Here is a 27,363-nt window from a genome sequence, read left to right as displayed (position 1 = left end):
AAAGCACTTTTTTGATGTACATCTTACTTGTCCTGCATGAGAGTCATCCTCCTGCTTTCATTCACATTTCACATGCTTCCATTCCTCTTCTTCTGCAGGTACAGGCTCGGACTGGCCCGCCGGGGAATCAGTGGATCCCCCGGTGGGCCCCTCCCCCGGTGGGCCCCTGCCTCCGACAGTCTCTTCTGAGCATTGCTGCATGCTCAATTTAAGCTTCGCCTCTCCCCGCCCATCAGAAGAGGAGAGAAAAGCCGTGCTCCTGCATATGCCTGGTATAATGGTGGAGATCATTGCCTCAGACTTCAGCATTAGAGAGCAGTGTGGGGGCTGGAGCTCTTCCCTCCCCGGAGTCTCTGGCTACGATGGGAGGAGGGAGGCTCAGCTCAGCCATTTACCTGCACTCGACGCTGCTCCCAGAGCCTGACAGCAGTAAGCCCCGTCCACCAGCATGGCCTGGGTCAGGCTGCTGCAACATGCGGCCACGAGAGCTGTGCAGCCGCTGAAGCTACTAGCTAGCAGTGATGAAAGTGCTAATGGAAGTGAAGAGGCGTCTGCGGCTCCTGCACTGCTCCATGCTCTGAGCTCTGTCGTCGGCACAGGCAGGAAGGGGAGGGGGAGGGGAGGCCCCAGAGGAACACAGTGCAGACCTGAAATGAGTACTGGAGCCTCCTGTTTATGTCTGTCCTGACTGTCTCCTGGCCTCCACACCAACAAAAGCTGTTTTTTTTTTCTGTTTGCCCCTCACAGCTGCACTCTTTCTGCCCCCTCTAGCCTTTCTGCCTTCTAGTTGTTGATATTGCTTTACCTTCCCCCACTGCTCAGCTGTGGTGGTGACAAGAGTGTCCCCATCTTCTTCATGGTACTTGCCCAAAATCCTATCTTATTTCTGTGTGGGCGATAACAATCACATGATCGGACAGCAGAAAATCCGGCCCTGATCATGTTCTCCGGGGTCTCGGGTACCCCTGGTAGCTGAGACCCTGGAGATTTTCCGACTCTGGGGGCGCTACAGTCTTATCCCTGATTGCCATTTTAATATGGCGATGAGGAAATAAGTACACTTAGCTTAATGAGTATCGGCGGTTGCTAAAGGTTTAAACTAAGGCTACGATCATGCAATGAGTATTTGGTCAGTATTTGTAAGCCAAAACCAGGAGAGGAACAGTCAGAGGGAAAGTAAAAGGCCGGGGTCATATTTGCGAGTGCAATGCGAGAGACTCGCACGAGTCTCTCACCCCAATACCCGGCACTGCCGCCGGCATTCGGGATCGGAGTGTGCAGCTGCATAGAAATACAGTGCCGGGTATTGAGGCAAGAGACTCGTGCGAGTCTCTTGCATTGCACTCAGAAGTGTGACCCCGGCCTAAGGCTTAGTTCACACTGGGCATTTTTGCTGTGTTTTAATGCGTTTTTTTATACTAATTTTCACCTGCGTTTTACAGCAGCGGCAAAGCTAATGAAATTTCAGAGATCTCATGCACACACATTGGTTTATTTTTCATCTGTATTTTGTGCTTTGCATGTTTTTTTGGATGTAGAGCATGTCACTTTTTTCAGCGTTTTTTAGTGTTTTTCACCCATTGAATTGAATGGAAAAAAATGCTTGAAAAAACGCACCAAAAATGCAGTGGAACCTGCCAAGCACTCAGGTTTTGCTGCAGAAACTGATGTAAAATACCGATAGGCTGTGTGCACACGTTGCGGATTTCCTGCGGATCCGCAGCGTTTTTTCCGTGCAGAACCGCAAGTGATTTACAATACAGTGTAAATCAATGGAAAAATTAAAGTGCTGTGCTAATGGTGCGGAAAAATCCGCACAGAATCCGCAGGCGATTAAAAAAAGGCAAACAGGAAAAAAAATCCAGCTTCCAAAAATATCAAGATTTATTGAGGATAAAATCCAAAGTCCAATGACATGGTTCACAGGAGAATGAGTAGCAGCAGGCTACGCGTTTCGAACAATGAGTTCTTTTTCAAAGCTTTGAATCCTCAATAAATCTTGATATTTTTGGAAGCTGGATTTTTTTTCCTGTTTGCCTTATCGTTCCACGTGATGACTGCACGGTATCCGGGCTTCCCCACAACAAATGCCTAATAGGTGAGCTGGTTTTTCACTATTTTTCCTTGATTAAAAAAAGGACCATGTCAATTCTTTGTGCGTTTCTGCACCCATTCCATTATAGAAATGCGCAGGGCTAAAAACGCATAAAATCTGCAAGAAAAACGTGCAGATTTTGACCTGCGTTTTCTGCCAAGAGATGCAGAATCCGCACAGAAAATTCCAGAGGCAAATCCACAACATGTGCACATAACCATAGTGTGACCATAGCCTTAAAGAAATGGATCTGTCAAAAATAGACAAAAATGGCGATGGAGAGAACCAATTAAATACAGTAATCAGGTCTTTGTTGTTTCCGTTAGTGTTCATTTTTTTTAGCAGAAAAAAATGTGCAGAAGGTTGTACCTGTACTAGTGAATATGATGAAACTTACTACTGAGCCTCCTAACACATACTACAACACAAAGGTGAACCTAGCCTGGGTATTGAAATTCATCTTTCATCTGCTGCAGATCTACTAGTTCTCCAAATGCTGAGGTCTGTGTAACCCACCCACACAACTGATTGGCAGCTTTTTGTGTATACTGTGCATAGACATAAAGCTGCCAATCAGTGGTTGCTGTAAGGTTATAACAAAAGCTCATGAACATGGAGCACTACACTGCAGCAGGTTTACTAGTCCTCTCGTGATAATCTCTTGGTCATAAAACAGTAATTTTAATAAAACTACAGCAAGCAGCCCAGTCATTTACACATCACTGAAATCAGGTTCTCTGCCTCTATATTATGTTGCTTTCAGATTAGCTGACAAAAACCTGGCGATAGATTTCCTTTAAAGTGGTTGAGATTTTAAGGAACTATAGGTGACAGCATGCTGGGAATTATAGTACCACAGTAGTTACGGAGCCACTGTTTGGCTTTCTTGGACACGCTAAAATGATGTAAAGTAATACTGGGATTTAGTAGTGAGTGATCTATGTGTGACAGCATTTATTATCACAGGTTTATTTTCAGAGTGATTATTTGGGGAATACTATATCTATAGTGTTGGTTTCTGCCACATGCTTCTATTAAAAATCCCCGCCATAAAGTTTCTCTTTCATTTTCTAACATAAGTAGAAGTAATTCCCCGTCTTGAGTAATATTCTCAAATTTTTTTTTAGACCTGTCATAAGTATTACTTTAATTAAGGAGAACATACGTTTCATTGCAAGGAGACATTAATGCTTTATCTATTCAATTCGACTAGAAATAAAGCTAAAAATCGTATGCAGTCTTTGTGCCCTGCAGCGCTAAATCTTTCCTTCCAAGAGCAGGATCACACCCCTTACTCAGGTATGGATGAATGTGCACAGAGGAGTGTTCCTGTCAGCTGTCAGGTCCGGTAAACACTCCCGAAATGCACTGAGGCTAAAAGGAGTGGCGAAGATTTCTTCTACCTGTACGGCTGGAGGAGTAATAATTAACTTTCCTTTGTCTCTTATAGACTACTCAGGTGAGCCGTCAGGTCATTCCAAGACTGTCATGTTTTCTTGGAGAAATAGCAGATCAGAAAGTGAAATGCCTGGCCATGTTCTTCAATCAAGGTAAGTAGGACCTGCTGACCTTTCATGGTTCACTCCTTCACCTTCACTGTTAGGGCAGTGAGAATCTGGAATTGCTTGCCTGAGGAGGTGGTGATGGCGAACTCAGTCGAGGGGTTCAAGAGAGGCCTGGATGTCTTCCTGGAGCAGAACAATATTGTATCATACAATTATTAGGTTCTGTAGAAGGACGTAGATCTGGGTATTTATTATGATGGAATATAGGCTGAACTGGATGGACAAATGTCTTTTTTCGGCCTTACTAACTATGTTACTATGTTACTATGTTACCTTGACCAGGCAGTAGGAGTTCTCAGGATTGTCTTAAGCATGAAATAGTATATCTAGGACAAGTCTAAAGAGATAATTTAGTTTACTAAAGGTTGTATACGGTGATTTGCTGATCCCAATGTACTGAGCAAGAACACATTTTGGTCATACGTGCCATAAACAAAACCAGGATCTGAGGATAAATGCGTTTTTTCTTTATGTACTCATCGAAGAATTCAGCTTCAGTCCTATTGAATGTGTAACTAGGCAAGCCGTTACAGAATAGAGATGAAAGTGTGTACTGTGTCTTTTGCCGTGAAGCCATGCGTAAAGTGTGCTGACTTACTGATTGTGCTCCACATTTTCACAGGATCCAATGTTTTGCCAACTGTAGCTTTGGTTGCGATGGAAAATATACATTACAAAAATAAGCTTAAGTGTAGGGAGTGTTGGCACAATGTAATAATTTATGCTAAATAACTTTTTATATTATGGTTTTTCAGTAGATATAAAAAAAAGTTCACATACCCCTGTTAACAACATGTCAGGTTTTTGCCATGTAAAACTAAATCATACTAATAGAATCATTTCAAAACTTTAGTCACCTTTAAGCTGCATAAATCAACTGAAAAAAAAAAATTTCGGGTGGAAAAAAATAAATAAAAACTAAAATAACAGGGTTTTAAATAAATATGCACACCCTTAAACTAATATATTGTTTACATAGCCTTTAATGTATGACATCATTCAGTCTTTTTGGGTAGGAGTCTATCAACGTGGCACATTTAGAATTGTCAATCTTTGCTTGCTCTTCCTCCATCAGATTGCGATGGCATCTCTTGTCTAGAGTCCTATTCGGGTTAACTTACTGGGCTTTGGTTGGGCTATTCCAAATCTGTGCTCTTATTATGGCAAAGCCATTCTTTTGTTGATTCGGAGTTATGCTTAAGGTTGTTGTGCTGGAGAGTGAAATTCCTCTTGATCTTCAGTTTTTAAAAGATGCAAAAACTGACTAATATTTGGATCATGTTCAGAATTCCCTCCCCCTTGACTAAAGCCCAAGTTCCAACTGCTGAAAATCAGCCCCAAAGCATAATGCTGCCTCCACCATGATTCAGTCTGAGGACGGTATTTTTTTGGTGATGCGCAATGTTGGTTTTGTGCAAAATATATATTTTTGAATTATGGTCAAAAAGTTTGTCTTGGTCTCATCAGACCATGGCAAGTTTTCCACTTACCTTTAGCAGGTTTGATGTGGGTTTTGTTCAAACATAGCCAGGCTTAGATGTTTTTCCTTGTAAGAAAAGACTTCTATCTTCCTTCCCTACCCTACAGGCCAGAGATATAAAGAATATGAGAACTTAATGCAACGTGCCGTACTCAACCAGTTCTTGGCAGAAATTCCTGCAGCTCCTTTCATGTTGCTGAAGGCCCTTTGGCAGCCTCCCGTACCAATTTTATTTGTCTTTTCATTAATTTTTGAAGGATTTCCAGTTCTAGGTAATGTCACTGTTGCGTCAAATGTAATCCACTTCTTGATGACTTTCTTCACAGTGTCCCATTGTACATATAATGCCTTGGAATTATTTTGTACTCTTTTCCTGACTGACAATTTTCAACACAATTTTGCTGTGTTGTAAAGTGTTTATGAGCCATGGCTTTTGCTGTGAAAAGCAACTAAGAAAATGTTAGGAAAATTCTACTAAAATAGCTAAACTATTTATGAGGTTAATCAAAAATCACTTTAGATCATGGCAGCTGCGTACTGACTACTATTTGTCAAGACTTTAAATGTGATAAGTTAATTCTGAATACAATCACATGCTCAATTATGAGAGGTTGTTCACATATTAGCAACCACATTATTTAGTTTTGTTACATTTTTTTTCCCCACTCAAAAAGAATTCAAATTGTTTCTCATTGGATGTGTAGATATTATGGGTGACATTTAAGGAGGAAAAAGTTCTGAAATTATTCATCTTGGTATGATTTTTTTTTAATGCCAAAAACACTCATTTTACCAGGGGTGAGTAGATTTTTTTTATATCCACTGTATATACATGCCAATAATTAAATTTATTCACATTGATTTAAGAGGGCTTCATCATGGTCTTTATGGTATTCTTGAAGACAACAATAATGGACACCAATAGTGCAGTCTACATTTTCTATTCTTGCCATCAAAAATAGTGGAACTTTGATAGAACCCTGACTGAACTCATTAAAAATCAATGGACAGCAGAGATATCTGTTTGAAAAAGGATCCAGCACATTTGTCTTATCTCTGCTATAAATGGAGGACGGTGTAAACCGAGCTTTCCTATTTCCAAGTATCTACTGAAAACACTTTCTAGAATGATTCGGATAGAAGTAGATGACACTTACCCAGGACGTATTGAGAATTATGCTTTTCTGTGCGGTAAATGAAGGGGGGACTCAAAGGCAACCTCAAAAGGCTGTGGCCAATTCGTGCTAGACAGCGCTTCGTCTGGTCTTACAATGTCATGTCACTTTTATGAGCGCCATAAAAGCTAAAGAATAGCAGGTGTCCATAAATATGTTTAAAGGGGTTGTACCAAGTTTGGAAGTTATCCCCTATATCAAGAACTGGGGCTCTGAAAAGTTATCCCAAGTCAAACACAGGATAACTTGCAGAACACTGGAGGAATCCGACCACTGAGACTCCCACTGATCCCAGGAACTGGGCTTTGAAATACCTTGTTGGAATGGAGATGTTGCCGTACATAACTCAATTATTTCCAAGAGTCCCAAAGACAATTAATGGCCTGCTAGTGTTCCATGCTTTCCCGACATCTTAGATGCCTGTTTTTCGTATTGATTGCACCTATAGCGATCAATACATTTAGCCAATCTTGCAGATTGGTGAAAATTTGGCCAATAGGGAAGAATCCCTAAGAGGCTTAAATGAATTTCTGTAGTCACATTATGTGACTGCCCGGCGCCCGCGCTTAACCAAGCACTGTGGGGAGAAAATGAACTTTCTTCTCCCCTGCAGTATTCTAGTTTCAGTCAAGGAAGCGGTGCCAGTGCAGGTTCAGTCATCGTTTTGAGGATACAGAGTGATGGCTGTACCCGTGCCCCTGTCCCTGACTGACACTGGCTCTGCATCTATCTTTCTATCGCACCACAGATTACAAAGGATGTGCATGTGAAAGCTGTCACCACATGTACACACTGACGTGTGAAGGAGGCCTCAAAGAGTTTTTAAAAAAAACAAAACAAAGCATGTTTTTGCATCGCCATATTTTGAAAGCTGTAATGTTTTTATATTTCTGCCGTCATGTGAGGCCTTGTTTTTTTATGACGTTTTCAGCTATACCATTTTTATGTACATTTGTCTTTATGATCATGTTTTATTCTACTTTTTGTTCTACGGTATGATGAAAAAGCATAGTTTCTTTTTTTTTACGGTGTTCACTGAAGGACCTAACTAGTGGTACAGTTTTATAGATCTGGTTATTCTAGATGCAGCAATACCAAATATATTTACATTTTTTATTTTTGCTTATACATAAAAATACATATCTATGGGTATTTTTTTTTCATTTTTTTTTACTATTTTGTGATTTCTATAAAAAAAAAAGTTACAATTTTTTTTAGTTTTTAACTTTTATCCCTCTGATCGCTGGTATAATGTATTTTTTTTCACTTGAAAAAGACGCGGGTGCATGGAAGCGAGTTGTGAATAAAAAGCCTTTTCCTCATCATTTCTGAAGAATTGATTCACTCTAGCAGCACAGTCCACCTACATGTTCATCCAACTGGATCTAGTGCTTTATACCTGTCAGTGTTAGGCCGGGGTCACACTCAGCGTAGGGAAATACGGTCCGTATTTTACATGCGTAATATGCAGAAATTATCCCAAAACAGTGATCCGTATGTCATCCGTAGGCAGGGTGTGGCAGCATATTTTACGCATGTCATCCTCCGTATGTAATCCGTATGGCATCCGTACAGCGAGATTTTCTCACCGGCTTGCAAAATGGACATTGAATGGATCCACGGGCTCAAATATTCGTGAAAGCATATATACAGTATATATATATATATATATATATATATATATATATATATATATATATATAATGTCAGTGAGACACATATATATATACATATATTTATATTTTATACAGCGCTAGATAGCAGAAAAGCCGGTGATTCAATTGCCGGCTTTTGCTATCTTCTTCCTAAACCTGACATGATATGAGACATGGTTTACATACAGTAAACCTTTTCATATCCCTTTTTTTTTTTGCATATTCCTCACTACTAATATTAGGTGTGTGTGTGTGTGTGTGTGTGTGTGCAAAATTTGGGGGCTCTAGCTGTTAAAATAAAGGGTTAAATCATGGAAAACACTGGCGTGAGCTCCCGTGCAATTTTCTCCGCCAGAGTGGGAAAGCCAGTGACTGAGGGCAGATATTAATAGCTTAGAGAGGGACCATGGTTATAGGACCCCCCCTGGCTAAAAACATCTGCCCCCAGCCACCCCAGAAATCATCTGGAAAATGCGCCTATTCTGGCCCTTAGCCTCTCTCTTCCCACTCCCCTGTAGCGGTGGGATATGGGGTAATAAAGGGTTAATGTCACCTTGCTATTGTAAGGTGGCATTAAGCCAGGTTAATAATGGAGAGGTGTCAATAAGACACCTATGCATTATTAATCCAATAGTAGTAACTGGTTAATAAAACACACACACACACACATTAGGAAAAAAGTATTTTAATGAAATAAAGAGACACAGGGTGTTGTAATAGTTTATTATACTCTTAATCCAAATGACGACCCTCGTTCTGTAAAAAAGGAAAAATAAAAAAACAACAATATCCCATACCTTTCCGGAGCTCAGTCATGTCCCACACTGTAAATCCGTCTGAAGGGGTTAAATAATTTTCCAACCAGGAGCCTGCTAATGCAGCTGTGCTCCTGACTGTAAAATCTGGGGAATGAATTGAAACCAGGGGAACGTAGCTACCTAGACTTGCGGTGTTGCGCCCCCTGCTGGCATAACCTCATATGAACTCAAGCGTGGGAATTTTTAATAATGAAGTCTGCCCCCTGTACAGCTTCCCTATACACAGTATGATGCTCTTATACACAGTATAATGCCCCCTCACTGTATAGTACCACCCACACAGTATACTGACCCCTTAGTAGCATCCAAACTGTTTGATGGCTCCAACACTGTATGATGGCCCCTTCACTGTAATCCCTACACTGTACGATGGCCCCCTCACTGTAATCTTCACACTGTATGATGCCCCCCCTAGATAGCCTCTATATAGTATAATTCACCAGATAGTCCTCAATATAGTATAATGCACTACCCATAGGCCTACTCTATATTGTATAATGCACCCCCCGTTTTCAAACTCTATAGCACAAGGCAGCACCCATAAGCAGACTCTGTAGTATAAGGTAGCACCCCATAGGCAGACCCTGTAGTATAAGGCAGCACCCCCATAGGCGAACCCTGTACTATAAGGCAGCACCCCTATAGGCAGACCCTGTACTATAAGGCAGCATCCCTATAGGCAGATCCTATACTATAAGGCAGCACCCCTATAGGCAGACCCTGTACTATAAGGCAGCACCCCTATAGGCAGACCCTGTACTATAAGGCAGCATCCCTATAGGTAGACCCTGTACTATAAGGCAGCATCCCTATAGACAGATCCTGTAGTACAAGACAGTACCCCCATAGGCAGATCCTGTAGTATAAGGCAGACCCCCCTATAGGCATACCCTGTACTATAAGGCAGCACTCCTATAGGCAGACCCTCTACTATAAGGCAGCACCCCTATAGACAGATCCTGTAGTATAAGGCAGACCCCCCTATAGGCAGACCCTGTACTATAAGGCAGCACTCCTATAGGCAGACCCTCTACTATAAGGCATTACCCCTATAGACAGATCCTGTAGTATAAGGCAGACCTCCCTATAGGCAGACCCTGTAGTGTTAGGCAGCACCCCATAAAAAAAAAATACTCACCTCTCTTCTTTCTGGTTCCTGCGCTGCTCTGAGCGCCCGCTCATCTCCTGACAGCTGGAGCCAGGCAGTGATGTCATCTCGCCCGCTGTCAGCATCGGCGATGTCAGACGCTGACAGGGGGATGATGGGGGAATGAGCACAGTGCTCCTTCCCTCATCATTGCGGTCAGCTGTATCGGCTAAATGCTGGTACAGCTGACCTTGCGATGACAGGCGGGGGCCCCACTGCTGGTACCGGGCCCCCCGCCTGCTCAGGGGCCCCGTAGCAGCCAGCGGCAGAGCAGGGAGATCGATTCTCCCTACTCTGCCGCAGAAGGTAACTGTATCGTTACAGTACTGTAATGTTACAGTAGCATAGCTCTGGGTGGGCCCCCTCTGAGCGCCCGCACCCTCTGCTTCCGGTAGCTATGCTACTGGGGTGAAGTGAAGACCACCATAACACAGCAGGAGAGTAGTAGGAGTCTGTAGATGTCAACCATGTTTCTGTGATGCACAGGAAGGATAGGTTGTGAGAAGTAAAGAGATTGTGAATGACCTGGAACTTATTGCAGATGAAATTGGCGTTCCAAGATGCTCCAGAGAGAGGCAGCAGGGAAGTGGGAGTCAAATAAATTGATTTTATGTTGGTGAGATTGTGGTAGTATCTAGCTAGAGAGTGCTAGAAGAGATGGAGGGGTATTAGCTATGGAGGTCCGGGATTGGAAGATGCACTGTATTGCCGGCAGAGAAAGAAGAGAAGCAAAGTGTTGTGTTTTAGAAGGAGGGATAAAAGGTTTAGGAGCAAGTTAGTAGATGAGATCAAGAGGTGGATAAGCGGAAAGGAGAAATAAATATGTGATATGGGATTTGGGGATAGCAAAGGAGGGTAAGGATTAGTGGAGCAAGAAGTGAAGGGCATAGGTAAGCACGTCGAAAAGTAATTGTGCAAAAATGGAAAGGCAGGTGCAGTACTAGCTCTCACCATCTGTTCATTGTGTCCGTCATTCTACCTAAGGTATCTTATCGCACAGATGAACTGAAATGTTTTTGTGCCTCTTGTTTTTTAGGCTAGGTGAACAAAAATCAAATAGTATACATGCACATGGCCTCTTTTATGCAGATGCTACTATTGAGGTCGTGTTCTCCAGAGAACGGACAGTAGTGCTCTAGGCCAGTGTGAGAAATGCCCAATCGTGTGCTGATATTATTGTTTCTTTTCTGTTATTCCATAAGGAACTGTAGAGACCTTCACATATGCTTTTCCTTGAGCTATAGTTACATCTGCATAGCTATTGAAATGTAGAGTTGTCCTGGACATTGTACAAACCAGTTTTACCCTGGTGATGATTGGAGTAGAATGGGCAATATATGCATAATGACATTATATTGTGAGATATTTCATATTTGCTGTAGCTATGCTGATAACGTGCAGGAAATGGTGTAAGATGACAGGTCGTGCAAGCATGAAACAAACAATAGGATAACTGACAGAATTGGTGGGAATATCAGCGTAGACTAGACCAGAGATCCTAAACTTGTGGATTCTTGTACACAATATATACAAACTATTCCTGGGATATATCACTGAAGTGAACACTGCTATATAATTGGTGATTTTAGCAGTTTTCCACATAGATTTGAATGACAGAGCCGCGGTTGTAGTCTCTATGTTGCTCATTCGCCTCTTCCATGCTTCTTATATCACACAAATGTGTGGAGGTAACTGTGACTTCCGGCATACTCTATACGGTGATCTGCCTATGTGCCACTGCCCTGGCGTCACACTGTACAGACCAAACACTTTTCTGTGTGATCTCACAGCAGATGTGATGCCACCTGCCGTGTTACAATGCCAGGGTCAGACTGGGGTGTCTTGGGCTCACAGGTGGAATAGAGTCTAGAGGCCCCACCTACAGCTAAACTCAAATATCTGTTAGTCGTTATCCCCGATATAGTGGAGCGTTGATGGTAAAACACAGGTGGCTCCTGCACATCTACTGTGCGCCACCATAACTGGAATGTACAATTACGGTAGTTTGCGTTACATGGATCTTTAATGAAAATAAGTTATTATCACCGATCCACAGTTTAGATAGGTGATAACTTATTGACTGGTGGAATATAATCATTGGAAACCGCAATAATCGGAGGAATGACAGGGCACTTTTATCCCAATTTTATCCCCATTTTAAAATGGAACAGCAGATTGGATGTCTGACTGCAGCTCCATTCATCCTCTTTGGGAGCTTCCAGAAAAAGCCAAGTGCAGCCTCTTAGGGAATGAATTGATCAGTGGTCGAGTAGAAATGATTCACATTCTGCTGATCGCTGTAGGTCCCAGCAGTTGGACTCCCACCAATCAATAACTCATTAACACTTTATCCTTTGGCCACCTTCACACGTTCCGTATTTGGTCAGTATTTTACATCAGTATTTTTAAGCCAAAACCAGGAGTCGAACAAGTCAGAGGAAAAGTATTATAGAAACACGTCACCACTTCTGAATTTATCGCCCACTACTGGTTTTGACTTACAAATATTGAGACAACATATTGACCAAATATTGAATGTGTGATCATGGCTTTAGAATAGGTGATTACTTGTTTTTACTGTAGAACCCCGGTAAGCTCATATTTGCTACTGTGTAATAGTCACGGGACAAGAAAAGATTAAACATCTAAGTATTTAATCTCTATTGGAAATTAAGAATCATTCCCTTATTGATATCAGAGAGAACAAGTGACCTCCATACACAGCACAATCCACTATACCAAGACCAATAATACAAGGAACAAATACCGCCACACCATGACCAGACTGCATATTATCACCACACAGTGACTGAATAATACCACATACAGGGGATAAATACCACCACACCATGACCAGATCACATATTACCACCACATAGTGACCAAATAATACCATATTCAAGGAACAAATACCACCACACTACACTATCTATAGCTGATCACTTCTAGAACACATTCTCCACTTTTTCCACTGCCTTCTACACTTCGTCAGATGAAGAAAAAAGCAACATAGTGCCGTCCTGGACAGTAACAGGATCCCCTTTTGTCCCCCCTATGGAAGACAGTATCCTCAAAAGTAAATAAAATTACAGTAGTAATAATGACCCCTACAGTAATCATGTCCCCACTTGCCACCATAAACCAATAATGTATGTTCCTCATCCTGATCTCCATACAGTAATTATGTCACCCCTTTATTTAATAAGGTCCCAGATCCTGAGCCCCTTTATTTAAAGTCCCCATCCTGGGCTCCTTTATTTACTGTCCCCATACTAAGCTCTATGTTTCCCCCATCCTGGACCCCAATGTCTAGTTTAATAAGGTCCCCATCCTGGGCCCCTTTATTAATTTCTCCCATCCTAGTCCCCTAAGTCACCCCGTCCTGGACCCCTATGTCCAGTTTAGTAATGTCTCCATCCTGGGCCTCTTTGTCAGTCCCTATGACCACAACCCTGCCCAATCATACAGGGAAAAAAAAATATTCTAACTCACCATCTGCACTCCCTGGCATCATCTTGTGGCTTCATATTTGGTGTGGTCATTAAAATGGCTGCCGACTGCAGCTGTGAAAGGGTGCTCTGCTCTGTTACAGGCTGTGCCCTGATGTCACATAGCAGTAACAATGAAAGGCCGCTGGCCTATAAAATTGCAGGCATCAGTGCGTGGCCTCTGATAGGCTGGCGACTATTTAACATAACTGCCATGTGACGTCGGCGCTTGGCCTGCCACAGAGCAGAGTGCCCTGTCACAGCTGTAGCCGGTGTTCATCTTGATGTGCATAGTCGCCAGGGCTGGCTCCAGGTTTTCGTGGGCACTGGATGAAACAGTCTCAGTGGGCCCCTTTAAAACATACAATGATTCCTGATGCAAAGATAAGAAATATAGGTATAGCACAATGCCAATGATTTCACTTACTTCTTACATTACATGATTGATATCTATAGTAAATTCTACAATAGCTCAGAAACCGGCAAATCCTCGCAGCGCAGTGTGACTGCAGACTTATCATTTTAGACTGGACAATATAGTCCTCCATAAATTCTTATGGGCTCCACATAGTCCTTCATACAGTAAAATGGACACCACATTGTCCTACATACATTATAATGGCCTCCATATATTGCTCCATACAGTATTATGGGCCCCATATATTGCTCCATACAGTAATATGGGCCCCATATATTGCTCCATACAGTATAATGGGCCGCATATCTTGCTCCATACAGTATTATCAGCTCCATATTATGCTCCATACAGTATTATGAGCCCCATATTATGCTCCTTACAGTATATAATGGACCCATATAGTGCTCCATACAGTATAATGAACCACATATATTGCTCGATACAGTATAATGAGCCTCATATATTGCTCCATACAGTATAATGGGCCCCATGTATTGCCCCATACAGTTTTATGGGCCCCATATATTGCTCCATACAGTATATTGGGCCCCATATATTTCTCCACACCGTATAATGGACCCCATATATTGCTCCATACTGTATTATGGGCTCATATATTGCTCCATTCAGTATAATTGGCCCCATATATTGCTCCATACAGTATAATGGGCCCCATATATTGCTCCATACAGTATAATGGGCCCTGTTTTTTATTGCATACCGTCCTGTCTTGTTAGCTGTATAATGCAATGATGGCTGACAGAGCATGGGAAAGCTTCTTTTATAATGGAGGAGTTGATGGACTGGTAGTCTGGTCACCGACTCATCAGTCAGCATTCATTTTATATCTAATAAGAGAGGGGGACTAGGTAATAAAAGAGGGAGCTGTGACTAACAAAAATAACAAGAATACACTATGCAAGCACTACATAGTAGCAGAGGAAGCTATATAACAAGGGACGGCATCATGTATGTATGTCTAGAGGGGATGGTAGGTAATAAGGCATGGTGGTATTCATAATAAAAGAGGAAACTATGTAACTAAGGATGGTGTTATACATAATAAGTGAGTACACTATATACTAAGGGACTGTGCTATACATAAGTGAGTACACTTTATACTAAGGGACTGTGCAATACTTAAAAAGTGACAACACTATATACTGAGGGATGGCGCTATACATAATAAGCGAGTACACTATAAACTAAGGGACTGTACTATGTATAATAAGTGAGTACACTATATACTAAGGGACTGTGTTAGACATAATAAGTGATAATAACGTCTTCCTCCACCTCTCCTTCCTCCCATCAAAATCACCCACACCCCTCATTGTCCTCCACTCCCCCATACCATTATTGCTCTCTTCACCACCTCCATCATTGCCTTCTCCACCACCTCATCATTGCCTTCTCCCCACCACCTCATCATTGCCTTCTCCGTCACATCTATCATTGCTTTCTCCCCCACCTCCCCATCATTGCCCATTCCACCACCTCCATCATTGGCTTCTCCCCCAACACCCCATCATTGCCCATTCTACCACATCTATCATTTCCTTCTCCCCCACCACCCACATCATTGCCCTTTCCACTATCATTGTTCTTTCCCCTACCACCATTATTGCCCATTCCACCATCCTTGTTCTTTCCCTTACCACCATCATTGCCTTTCCCCCACCACCCCTATTATTGCCCATTCCACCACCTCCATCATTTCCTCCTCCCCCACCACCCCCCATTATTGCCCTTTCCACCAGGACTATCATTGCCTTTTCCCCTCCAACCCCATCATTGCCCATTCCTCCACCTCCATCATTTCCTCCTCCCCTTCCAGCACCACCATCATCATTGCCTTCTCCCCCACCACCCCATCATTGTTCTTTCCACCACTTCCAACATTGCTTTCTCCCCCACCACCCCATAATTGCCCTGTCCATCACCCCATTGTTGCCTTCTCCCCCACCACCCCATCATTGCCCATCCAACCATCTCCATCATTGCCTTCTCCCCAACACCCCCAGCATTGCCCATTCCACCACATCCATCATTTCCTCCTCCCCCACCACCCCATCATTGCCCTTTCCACCATCATTGTCCTTTCCACTACCACCATCATTGCCTTTTCCCCCACTACCCCCATTATTGCCCTTTCCACCATGACCATCATTGCCAATTCCACCACTTCCATCATTTCCTCCTCCCCACCACCCCATTTTTGCTCTTTCCACCACCACCATCATTGTCCTTTCCCCCACCATCAATACCTTCTCCCCCACTACCCCATCATTGTCCTTTCCATCACTTCCATCACTGCTTTCTCCCCACCACCCCATAATTGCCCTCTCCATCACCCCCATCATTGCCCTTTTCACCACCTCAATCATTGCCTTCTCTCTAACTGCCTCATTCCCCACCACCCCATCATTATCCTTTCCACTGCCACCATCATTGCCTTCTCCCCCCACCACCATCATGATTTCTTCCTTCCCCACCCCCTATTAATGCCCTTTCCACCACCCCCATCATTGTCCTTTCCACCACCTCCATCATTGCTTTTGCCCTTACCACCCCCATCATTGCCCTCTCCGTCACCCCATCATTGCCATCACCCCCATCATTGCCTTCTACCCATCACCCCATCATTGCCCTCTCCTCCACTTACACACACACACACACACAGCACCATTCACCACTCTGCATGTTCCCTGTTGTGAATTCTGTGGCTGAATTCACTCCTGTGGTCACAAGTGGTACTGCAGCTTCTGAGCTTCCTCCCTCAGGTGTTCTGGTGAGCTCGTTAACTGCTTCATTACTTAACTCCGCCTGATGCTGCTATCCTTGCTCCTTGTCAATGTTTCAGTGTTGGATCTGAGCTTCTCCTGATTGTTCCTGTGACCTGCTGCTCTGTATAGCTAAGTGCTTTTTGCTTTTTTTGTTGCTTTTTTTCTGTCCAGCTTGTCTTTTGTTTTGCTGGAAGCTCTGAGACGCAAAGGGTGTACCGCCGTGCCGTTAGTTCGGCACGGTGGGTTTTTTTTTGCCCCCTTTGCGTGGTTTTGCTTTAGGGTTTTTTGTAGACTGCAAAGTTCGCTTTACTGTCCTCGCTCTGTCCTAGAATATCGGGCCCCACTTTGCTGAATCTATTTCATCCCTACGTTTTGTCTTTTCATCTTACTCACAGTCATTATATGTGGGGGGCTGCCTTTTCCTTTGGGGAATTTCTCTGGGGCAAGTCAGGCCTATTTTTCTATCTTCAGGCTAGCTAGTTTCTTAGGCTGTGCCGAGTTGCCTAGATAGTTGTTAGGCGCAATCCACAGCCGCTTTTAGTTGTGTTTAGGATAGGATCAGGTGTGCAGTCTACAGAGTTTCCACGTCTCAGAGCTCGTTCTTGTATTTTTGGGTATTTGTCAGATCACTGTGTGCGCTCTGATCGCTAAGCACACTGTGTTTCTGGATTGCCTTCATAACACCTGTCATTAGCAAACATAACAGTACTAGGAGCCTAACTAATGATTCTCAATAGAGGGAAAGAAAAAGTTCTGACATCATTTTTTTTTTTTTCTGCTCTGTGTTCACTTTTTTTTTTTTCCCCTAGACATTTGGGTGATTCTGGACACAGGTGTGGACATGGATATTCAGGGTCTGTGCTCTTCAATGGATAATCTCGTTATAAGGCCATGTTCACACAGTGCGTTTTTTACTGCGGAACCGCAGCGGTATTGCCACTGCGGTTCCGCAGCAGTTTTCCATGCAGGGTACATAACAATGTAACCCTATAGAAAACAGTCACTGCTGTGCACATGGTCCGTAATTTCGTTTAAAAAGCCGCGCAGAATAGCTGCGGCAAAAAAGAAGGAGCATGTCACTTCTTTTTCCTGAACCGCAGCGGTTCTGCACCCATAGACCTCCATTGTGAGGTCAAAATCGCAGTAAAACCCGCAGATCAAAAATATATCTGCGGGTTTTACTGCGATTTGATGTGCAGAACCGCTGCAGCAGGAAGTGCGGGGGAGCGGGCGGAAGTGCGTGGGCGGAGTGTGGCTGCCCCCCCGTGCTCCGATCCCGCCCCCCCGTGCTCCGATGCCCCCACCCCCGTGCTCCGATGCCCCCCCCAGTGCTCCGATGCCCCCCGTGCCCTAATCTCCCCCCTTATACTTACCCGGCGTCCCGGTGTCCGTCCGGCCGTCTTCTCCCTGGGCGCCGCCATCTTGCAAAATGGCGGGCGCATGCGCAGTGCGCCCGCCGAATCTGCCGGCCGGCAGATTCGCTCCAAAGTGCATTTTGATCACTGAGATATAACCTATCTCAGTGATCAAAATAAAAAAATAGTAAATGACACCCCCCCCCCACTTTGTCACCCCCATTGGTAGGGACAATAAAAAAAATTAAGAATTATTATTTTTTTTTTTTTCACTAAGGTTAGAATAGGGGTAGGGGTAGGGTTAGGGGTAGGGTTAGGGGTAGGGTTAGGGGTAGGGTTAGGGGTAGGGTTAGGGTTAGGGGTAGGGTTAGGGGTAGGGGTAGGGTTAGGGGTAGGGTTAGGGTTAGGGGTAGGGTTAGGGTATTTTCAGCCATTTTAGCCCTAAAAAGCTTCCTAGGAAACACACAGTCTCTGCATAGAAAACTGCATAAAAAAAGGATAAAAAAACGCATCAAAAAACGCATCAAAAACGCATCAAAAAACGCATCAAAAAAGGACAAAAAAAGGACCAAAAAAAGGACCTGCGTTTTCTGCCAAGAGCTGCAGTTTTTTAAAAAAACTGTCCTGAAAAAAAAGGATGGAAATCCTGAACGTGTGAACATACCCTTAATGTACAAAAAATTCAAGATACTATTGATCAGAAATCTATGTTAGAACCAAGAATTCCTATTCCTGATTTGTTTTTTGGAGATAGAACTAAGTTTCTAAGTTTCAAAAATAATTGTAAGCTATTTCTGGCCTTGAAACCTCATTCTTCTGGTAATCCTATTCAACAGGTTTTGATTATTATTTCTTTTTTGCGCGGCGACCCTCAAGACTGGGCATTTTCTCTTGCGCCAGGAGACCCTGCATTGAGTAGTGTCGATGCGTTTTTCCTGGCGCTCGGATTGCTGTACGATGAGCCTAATTCAGTGGATCAGGCTGAGAAAAATTTGCTGGCTTTGTGCCAGGGTCAGGATGATATAGAAGTATATTGTCAGAAATTTAGGAAATGGTCAGTACTCACTCAGTGGAATGAATCTGCGCTGGCAGCTTTGTTCAGAAAGGGTCTCTCTGAGGCTCTTAAGGATGTCATGGTGGGATTTCCTATGCCTGCTGGTTTGAATGAGTCTTTGTCTTTGGCCATTCAGATCGGTCGACGCTTGCGCGAGCGTAAATCTGTGCACCATTTGGCGGTACTGCCTGAGGTTAAACCTGAGCCTATGCAGTGCGATAGGACTATGACTAGAGTTGAACGGCAGGAATACAGACGTCTGAATAGTCTGTGTTTCTACTGTGGTGATTCCACTCATGCTATTTCTGATTGTCCTAAGCGCACTAAGCGGTCCGCTAGGTCTGCCGTCATTGGTACTGTACAGTCCAAATTCCTTCTGTCCATTACCTTGATATGCTCTTTGTCGTCGTTTTCTGTCATGGCGTTTGTGGATTCGGGCGCTGCCCTGAATCTGATGGATTTGGATTATGCTAAACGTTGTGGGTTTTTCTTGGAGCCTTTGCGGTGTCCTATTCCATTGAGAGGAATTGATGCTACACCTTTGGCCAAGAATAAACCTCAATACTGGGCCCAGCTGACCATGTGCATGGCTCCTGCACATCAGGAAGTTATTCGCTTTCTGGTGTTGCATAATCTGCATGATGTGGTCGTGTTGGGGTTGCCATGGCTACAAACCCATAATCCAGTATTGGATTGGAATTCCATGTCGGTATCCAGCTGGGGTTGTCAGGGGGTACATGGTGATGTTCCATTTTTGTCGATTTCGTCATCCACCCCTTCTGAGGTCCCAGAGTTCTTGTCTGATTATCAGGATGTATTTGAAGAGCCCAAGTCCGATGCTCTACCTCCGCATAGGGATTGTGATTGTGCTATCAATTTGATTCCTGGTAGTAAATTCCCTAAAGGTCGATTATTTAATTTATCCGTGCCCGAACACGCCGCTATGCGCAGTTATGTGAAGGAATCCCTGGAGAAGGGACATATTCGCCCATCGTCATCACCACTGGGAGCAGGGTTCTTCTTTGTAGCCAAGAAGGATGGTTCGCTGAGACCGTGTATTGATTACCGCCTTCTTAATAAGATCACTGTTAAATTTCAGTATCCCTTGCCATTGTTATCTGACTTGTTTGCTCGGATTAAGGGGGCTAGTTGGTTCACTAAGATAGATCTTCGTGGTGCGTATAATCTGGTGAGAATCAGGCAAGGAGATGAATGGAAAACTGCATTCAATACGCCCGAGGGTCATTTTGAGTATCTAGTGATGCCGTTCGGACTTGCCAATGCTCCATCTGTGTTTCAGTCTTTTATGCATGACATCTTCCGTGAGTATCTGGATAAATTCCTGATTGTTTACTTGGATGACATTTTGATCTTCTCAGATGATTGGGAGTCTCATGTGAAGCAGGTCAGAATGGTTTTTCAGGTCCTGCGTGCTAACTCTTTGTTTGTGAAGGGATCAAAGTGTCTCTTCGGTGTGCAGAAAGTTTCATTTTTGGGGTTCATCTTTACCCCTTCTACTATCGAGATGGATCCAGTTAAGGTCCAAGCCATCCAGGATTGGATTCAGCCGACATCTCTGAAAAGTCTGCAAAAGTTCCTGGGCTTTGCTAATTTTTATCGTCGCTTCATCTGTAATTTTTCTAGCATTGCCAAACCATTGACCGATTTGACCAAGAAGGGTGCTGATTTGGTTAATTGGTCTTCTGCTGCTGTGGAAGCTTTTCAGGAGTTGAAGCGTCGTTTTTGTTCTGCCCCTGTGTTGTGTCAGCCAGATGTTTCTCTTCCGTTCCAGGTCGAGGTTGATGCTTCTGAGATTGGAGCAGGGGCGGTTTTGTCACAGAGAGGTTCTGATTGCTCAGTGATGAAACCATGTGCTTTCTTTTCCAGGAAGTTTTCGCCCGCTGAGCGTAATTATGATGTGGGCAATCGAGAGTTGCTGGCCATGAAGTGGGCATTCGAGGAGTGGCGTCATTGGCTTGAAGGAGCTAAGCATCGCGTGGTGGTATTGACTGATCATAAGAACTTGACTTATCTCGAGTCTGCCAAGCGCTTGAATCCTAGACAGGCCCGTTGGTCGTTATTTTTTGCCCGCTTCGACTTTGTGATTTCGTACCTTCCGGGCTCTAAAAATGTGAAGGCGGATGCTCTGTCTAGGAGATTTGTGCCCGACTCTCCGGGTTTATCTGAGCCAGCGGGTATCCTCAAGGAAGGAGTCATTGTGTCTGCCATCTCCCCTGATTTGCGGCGGGTGCTGCAAAAATTTCAGGCGAATAAACCTGATCGTTGTCCAGCAGAGAAACTGTTCGTCCCTGATAGGTGAACTAATAAACTTATCTCTGAACTTCATTGTTCGGTGTTGGCTGGTCATCCTGGAATCTTTGGTACCAGAGAGTTAGTGGCTAGATCCTTCTGGTGGCCATCTCTGTCACGGGATGTACGTACTTTTGTGCAGTCCTGTGGGATTTGTGCTAGGGCTAAGCCCTGCTGTTCTCGTGCCAGTGGGTTGCTTTTGCCCTTGCCGGTCCCAAAGAGGCCTTGGACACATATTTCGATGGATTTCATTTCTGACCTTCCCGTTTCTCAAAAGATGTCAGTCATTTGGGTGGTCTGTGATCGCTTTTCTAAAATGGTCCATCTGGTGCCCTTGGCTAAATTGCCTTCCTCCTCTGATTTGGTACCTTTGTTCTTTCAGCATGTGGTTCGGTTGCATGGCATTCCTGAGAATATTGTTTCTGACAGAGGTTCCCAGTTTGTTTCAAGGTTTTGGCGAGCCTTTTGTGGTAGGATGGGCATTGACCTATCCTTTTCCTCGGCTTTCCATCCTCAGACTAATGGCCAGACCGAACGAACCAATCAGACCTTGGAAACATATCTGAGATGTTTTATTTCTGCAGACCAGGATGATTGGGTGTCCTTTTTGCCGTTGGCTGAGTTCGCCCTTAATAATCGGGCCAGCTCGGCTACCTTGGTTTCTCCATTTTTTTGCAATTCTGGGTTCCATCCTCGTTTCTCTTCAGGACAGGTTGAGTCTTCGGACTGTCCTGGTGTGGATTCTGTGGTGGATAGGTTGCAGCAGATCTGGACTCAGGTAGTGGACAATTTGATCTTGTCCCAGGAGAAAGCTCAACTTTTCGCTAATCGCAGACGCCGTGTGGGTCCCCGACTTCGTGTTGGGGATCTGGTTTGGTTATCTTCTCGTCATATTCCTATGAAGGTTTCCTCTCCTAAATTTAAACCTCGTTTTATTGGTCCGTATAGGATTTCTGAGGTTCTCAATCCTGTGTCTTTTCGTTTGACCCTCCCAGACTCCTTTTCCATACATAATGTATTCCATAGGTCGTTGTTGCGGAGATACGTGGCACCTATGGTTCCATCTGTTGAGCCTCCTGCCCCGGTTTTGGTGGAGGGGGAATTGGAGTATATTGTGGAGAAGATTTTGGATTCTCGTGTTTCTAGACGGAAACTCCAGTATCTGGTTAAATGGAAGGGTTATGCTCAGGAAGATAATTCCTGGGTTTTTGCCTCTGATGTTCATGCTTCCGATCTTGTTCGTGCCTTTCATGCGGCTCATCCTGGTCGGCCTGGGGGCTCTGGTGAGGGTTCGGTGACCCCTCCTCAAGGGGGGGGTACTGTTGTGAATTCTGTGGCTGAATTCACTCCTGTGGTCACAAGTGGTACTGCAGCTTCTGAGCTTCCTCCCTCAGGTGTTCTGGTGAGCTCGTTAACTGCTTCATTACTTAACTCCGCCTGATGCTGCTATCCTTGCTCCTTGTCAATGTTTCAGTGTTGGATCTGAGCTTCTCCTGATTGTTCCTGTGACCTGCTGCTCTGTATAGCTAAGTGCTTTTTGCTTTTTTTGTTGCTTTTTTTCTGTCTAGCTTGTCTTTTGTTTTGCTGGAAGCTCTGAGACGCAAAGGGTGTACCGCCGTGCCGTTAGTTCGGCACGGTGGTTTTTTTTTTGCCCCCTTTGCGTGGTTTTGCTTTAGGGTTTTTTGTAGACTGCAAAGTTCGCTTTACTGTCCTCGCTCTGTCCTAGAATATCGGGCCCCACTTTGCTGAATCTATTTCATCCCTACGTTTTGTCTTTTCATCTTACTCACAGTCATTATATGTGGGGGGCTGCCTTTTCCTTTGGGGAATTTCTCTGGGGCAAGTCAGGCCTATTTTTCTATCTTCAGGCTAGCTAGTTTCTTAGGCTGTGCCGAGTTGCCTAGGTAGTTGTTAGGCGCAATCCACAGCCGCTTTTAGTTGTGTTTAGGATAGGATCAGGTGTGCAGTCTACAGAGTTTCCACGTCTCAGAGCTCGTTCTTGTATTTTTGGGTATTTGTCAGATCACTGTGTGCGCTCTGATCGCTAAGCACACTGTGTTTCTGGATTGCCTTCATAACACCTGTCATTAGCAAACATAACAGTTCCCCTGCAGTGCAATGCACGCAGACACACACACCACTACTCATCTGTACACACACATAGTACCTCTCACCTCTCTGCACACTCTCCCGCAGCAGCAGCATCACTGTCGCACTGTCATCCAGCCACACTGCTAACTGCTGTGTGAGACTGTCGGAAGCATGAGAAGGAAGCAGGACGGATCACTGCAGCTCCGCTTTGCTGCCATTTTTTTTTTTAGGCTGCAGAGCTGCAGAGAACTCTCCCTGCCTGCCTCGGGGCTGGATAAACAGGCCAGTCTGCCCTTATTATTACCGCCCTGCAGGGGCCCCCTCCATCTCTGGGTCCCGGTGCAGCCGCACCAGCTGCACATGCGGTATGTCTGCCCCTGATGGCCCCCGTAAAATGTTCCATACAGAATAATGGCCCCATATAATGCTCCATACAGTATATAATGGACCCCATATAATACTCTGTATAGCATAATGTCCCCATATATTGATATATTGCCCCTTACAGTAAACTGGGCTCCATATAATCCTCCATACAGTATATAATGGGACCAATATAATGCTTCATACAGCAATGGGCCCATAATGCTGACTACATAAAAAAATCAAATACTCTCCTCTCCCATTTCTGCCACAGGTCTGATATGCTCAGCACCTTCTGCAGTGCTTAGGACAGAGAGCGTGCTGTAGTGACATCATCAGCACACTCTCTACCCTGAGATGTTTGAGAATCAGAGGGTGCTGAAGACAGTGCAGCTGCTGGGAACTAGGAGAGGGGAGTATTTGAGGGGGAGGCCTGGTGACAGCTTGTATCCCCTCCCCGGGCCCCAGCAATTGCCTGGGTGGTGATGCCGGTCCTGGTTGTGTCGGCGGCTCAGATCTGCGTGTGCTTGCCCCTGCCTCCTGCACATTTAAAGGGCCAATGCCACTAAACTTTTTTTCACCCTTCTCTCTCTGAGACCCACCGGGCATTTCACCGATACACCACCAGGCCAGTCTGACCCTATATACTGCAGACCTGACAAGTAGTGTCACATAGGCAGAAGTCCATTGTATATGCCTGAAGTATGTGCCACTACTTGTTGACTCAGCAGTGTAGCACATTGCATCTGCTGTCAGATCGCACAGGGAAGCTCTGGGGAAATTCTTTCCGAAACGCGCGTCGGGGTGCATGGCAACGGGACGTGGCGACCCTTAAAGGTATATTACCCTCATATTTTATTCCTCATAATTCTCTTATTATTTTCACCTCTTGCACTTAGCACTTTAATGGAGCATTGTAATTTTTGGAATAATCTTATGATTGAGCACATATTTAATCTTATTTTTACATTGGCACATTAATGTCATTATTATATATAGTACAATTGATTTTGATATGATATTGGCATTTTTTTTGTCCAATTTTGGCACATATGTTTTTTCTGTTTTTTCACTTGAGGAATATGTGATATATTTGGGTCTGCCGGTCTTGATTGAGAGATATATATATTTTATACAATCTATCATTGGTAATCTCCGTCCTAATATGCGCACATTGTTTTTTATTATTAATTTTTAATTGTTCGTACATTTTTCCACTTTTTACTTAATAAAGGCATTTTATTAATTACACTCTGTCTGGTCACCCCTTGAGATTCATGATTTTCGGTTGTGTGGTTGGTTTTGGAACTTCAGTGGTTTCACTGTCCTCACAGAGCGCCTGAGATATATATGATAATTAATTTTAAATATTTTATACAGTCTATCTGGTGTCTCAAATCGAATCGAATAGACTTCCAGGTCTGTACAATGAAATGTCAACGTAAAGGTCCAGAGGCAGATCATTGTGCATGTGTAAGGAGGTGTCAGGTCCACTCATTTGCATCCTTTCCTTTCATGTGACCCCCGCACACTTCATGTGTTGTAATGTAAATATGTCATATTATGGTCTGATGACACTGCTTTAAGTCTGTCTTACTGCATTTGTAACATGCGTTTTATGCTTTACACTGTAAATGTGCTGTGTCTGACACAAGTAATTGTTGAGCTGTATTTGAACTGCACCTATTAGAGGCAGGGACAGAAACTGTTAAGTTGGGGGGCTGTGCCAGCAGCAGACAGGCGGAAGGAAGCTGCTGTCCCCTGTCAGAAGCTCGGGTACACTAGCCCAGAGCAGCCGTGCTGAATAGATGGGGCACTGCCAGACTCCCGGAGGGGAGAGATCTGTTGCGCCGGACTGAGGACTAAAAAGGGCCCCAAGGACTAAAAAGGCCCTAAAGACTAAACGAGGACTGAGCACTGCAACACAGGCCCCAGGACTCTGGAAGGGCCCCCACTGAAGGGGTTTTAACCCCTTTCTGTCAGCTGATGGAATAGTACATCAGCTGGCAGTATCCCCCCGCTTTGAGGTGAGCTCCGGCTGTGAGCCCACCCCAAAGCCGCGACATGTCAGCTGTTTTGAACAGTTGATATATGCCTGCAATACGTGCCAGCGGAATCGCAATCTGCTTGTGTCTATTAACTAGGGCCGGAAATATGCACACCGCTGACCCCCGTCACGTGATCGGGGTCATCGGTTCATTGCCATTACAATCACAGGTCTCCTCGAGACCTCTATGGTTGTTAATGACGGATTGCTATGAGCGCCACCCTGTGGTCGGCGCTCATAGCAATGCTGTAATTCACCTACATAGAGGTGATCTGTGCATCACCTCTATGTAGTAGAGGCGATCGAGTTATGGCAGCTTCTAGCCTCCCATGAAGGCTATTGAAGCATGTCAAACATTTAAAAAAATGTGTTTTAAAAATATGAAAAAAATAAAAAAAAACATAAAAGTTCAAATCACCCCCCTTTCGCCCCAATCAAAATAAAACAATAAAAAAAAATCAAACCTACTCATATTTGGTATGACCGCGTTCAGAATCGCCCGATCTATCAAGAAAAAAAAAGGATTAACCTAATCGCTAAATGGCATAGCGAGAAAAAAAATAAAAACACCAGAATTATGTTTTTTAGGTCACCACGACATTGCATTAAAATGCAGTAACGGGCGATCAATAAAATCCCAACAACCATGGATGACAATAAAATACCAGGCAAGATTGTACTGATAAAATATATGCCTTTATTAATACAAATAGTAGTAGGGTATGTGTCCACTTTCAGGATGGCCGGCGGTATCCCTTTCTGGGACGCGATGATGCCGAATGTGTTCACAGCACACATCCGGCATCATCGCTCCCCACCATAGGGCCCTGTGCTATATCTTGCGGCGACGCAGCGACGCCGCAAGATATACTGACATGCTGCGATCTGAAAAGACGCGCGGCATGTCCGGAGTCGCAGGGCCGCCGCGTGCGTGTTACCACGCATAGTGGAGACGGGATTTCATTAAATCCCCTCCACTATGCTGTAACATCTGGACGCTGCGTGTCTGACGCTGCGGCTCTATGCAGCGTCAGACACGCAGCGTTTCCTGCACGTGGAAACATACCCGTAGAGATACTAATTTAAAAACATGCACACAACATAGGACATACTAAAATATATTTTTTAAAAATTACATGATTAAAAATCAATAAAGAAAATAAAGATCAGTAAACTGATAAATATTATAATTGCATAATAAAAAATATATAAAATAATTAATTACAAATATTACAATTGTGAGGAAACAATGTGCAATAGTGTCACACTACAAAAAAAGTGGTCGTCACCCTCTGATGAAGGAAGCTATTTCCGAAACGCGCGTCGGGGTGCGCACGCCATAATGACCAGGTGGACCTTAAAGGTATAGACCTCCCATCTTCACGTTTCTGTTTTTTTGGCACTATGCACTTTGCTCCTATATGGAGACCACTTTTTTTTGTAGTGTGACACTATTGCACATTGTTTCCTCACAATTGTAATATTTTTAATTAATTATTTTATATATTTTTTTATT

At 44.0% G+C, this 27,363-nt stretch overlaps 1 protein-coding gene across 1 annotated transcript in view; it reads left to right on the top strand.

Annotated features, from left to right (window-relative positions):
* Nucleotides 1–3,449: 3,449 nt before the first annotated feature.
* The window catches only part of LOC138654981 (ras association domain-containing protein 6-like), a 155,284-nt gene continuing 131,370 nt past the window's right edge, over nt 3,450–27,363 (top strand). Inside the window, exon 1 of the mRNA XM_069743537.1 lies at nt 3,450–3,645. The gene's annotated coding sequence lies outside the window, so the exon portion shown is untranslated. The remainder of the gene's footprint in view (nt 3,646–27,363) is intronic.

The sequence above is a fragment of the Ranitomeya imitator genome, chromosome 1 (assembly GCF_032444005.1).
Source record: "Ranitomeya imitator isolate aRanImi1 chromosome 1, aRanImi1.pri, whole genome shotgun sequence".
NCBI classification, from domain to species: Eukaryota; Metazoa; Chordata; class Amphibia; order Anura; family Dendrobatidae; genus Ranitomeya; species Ranitomeya imitator.
This window is presented reverse-complemented; position numbering and strand designations above follow the sequence as displayed.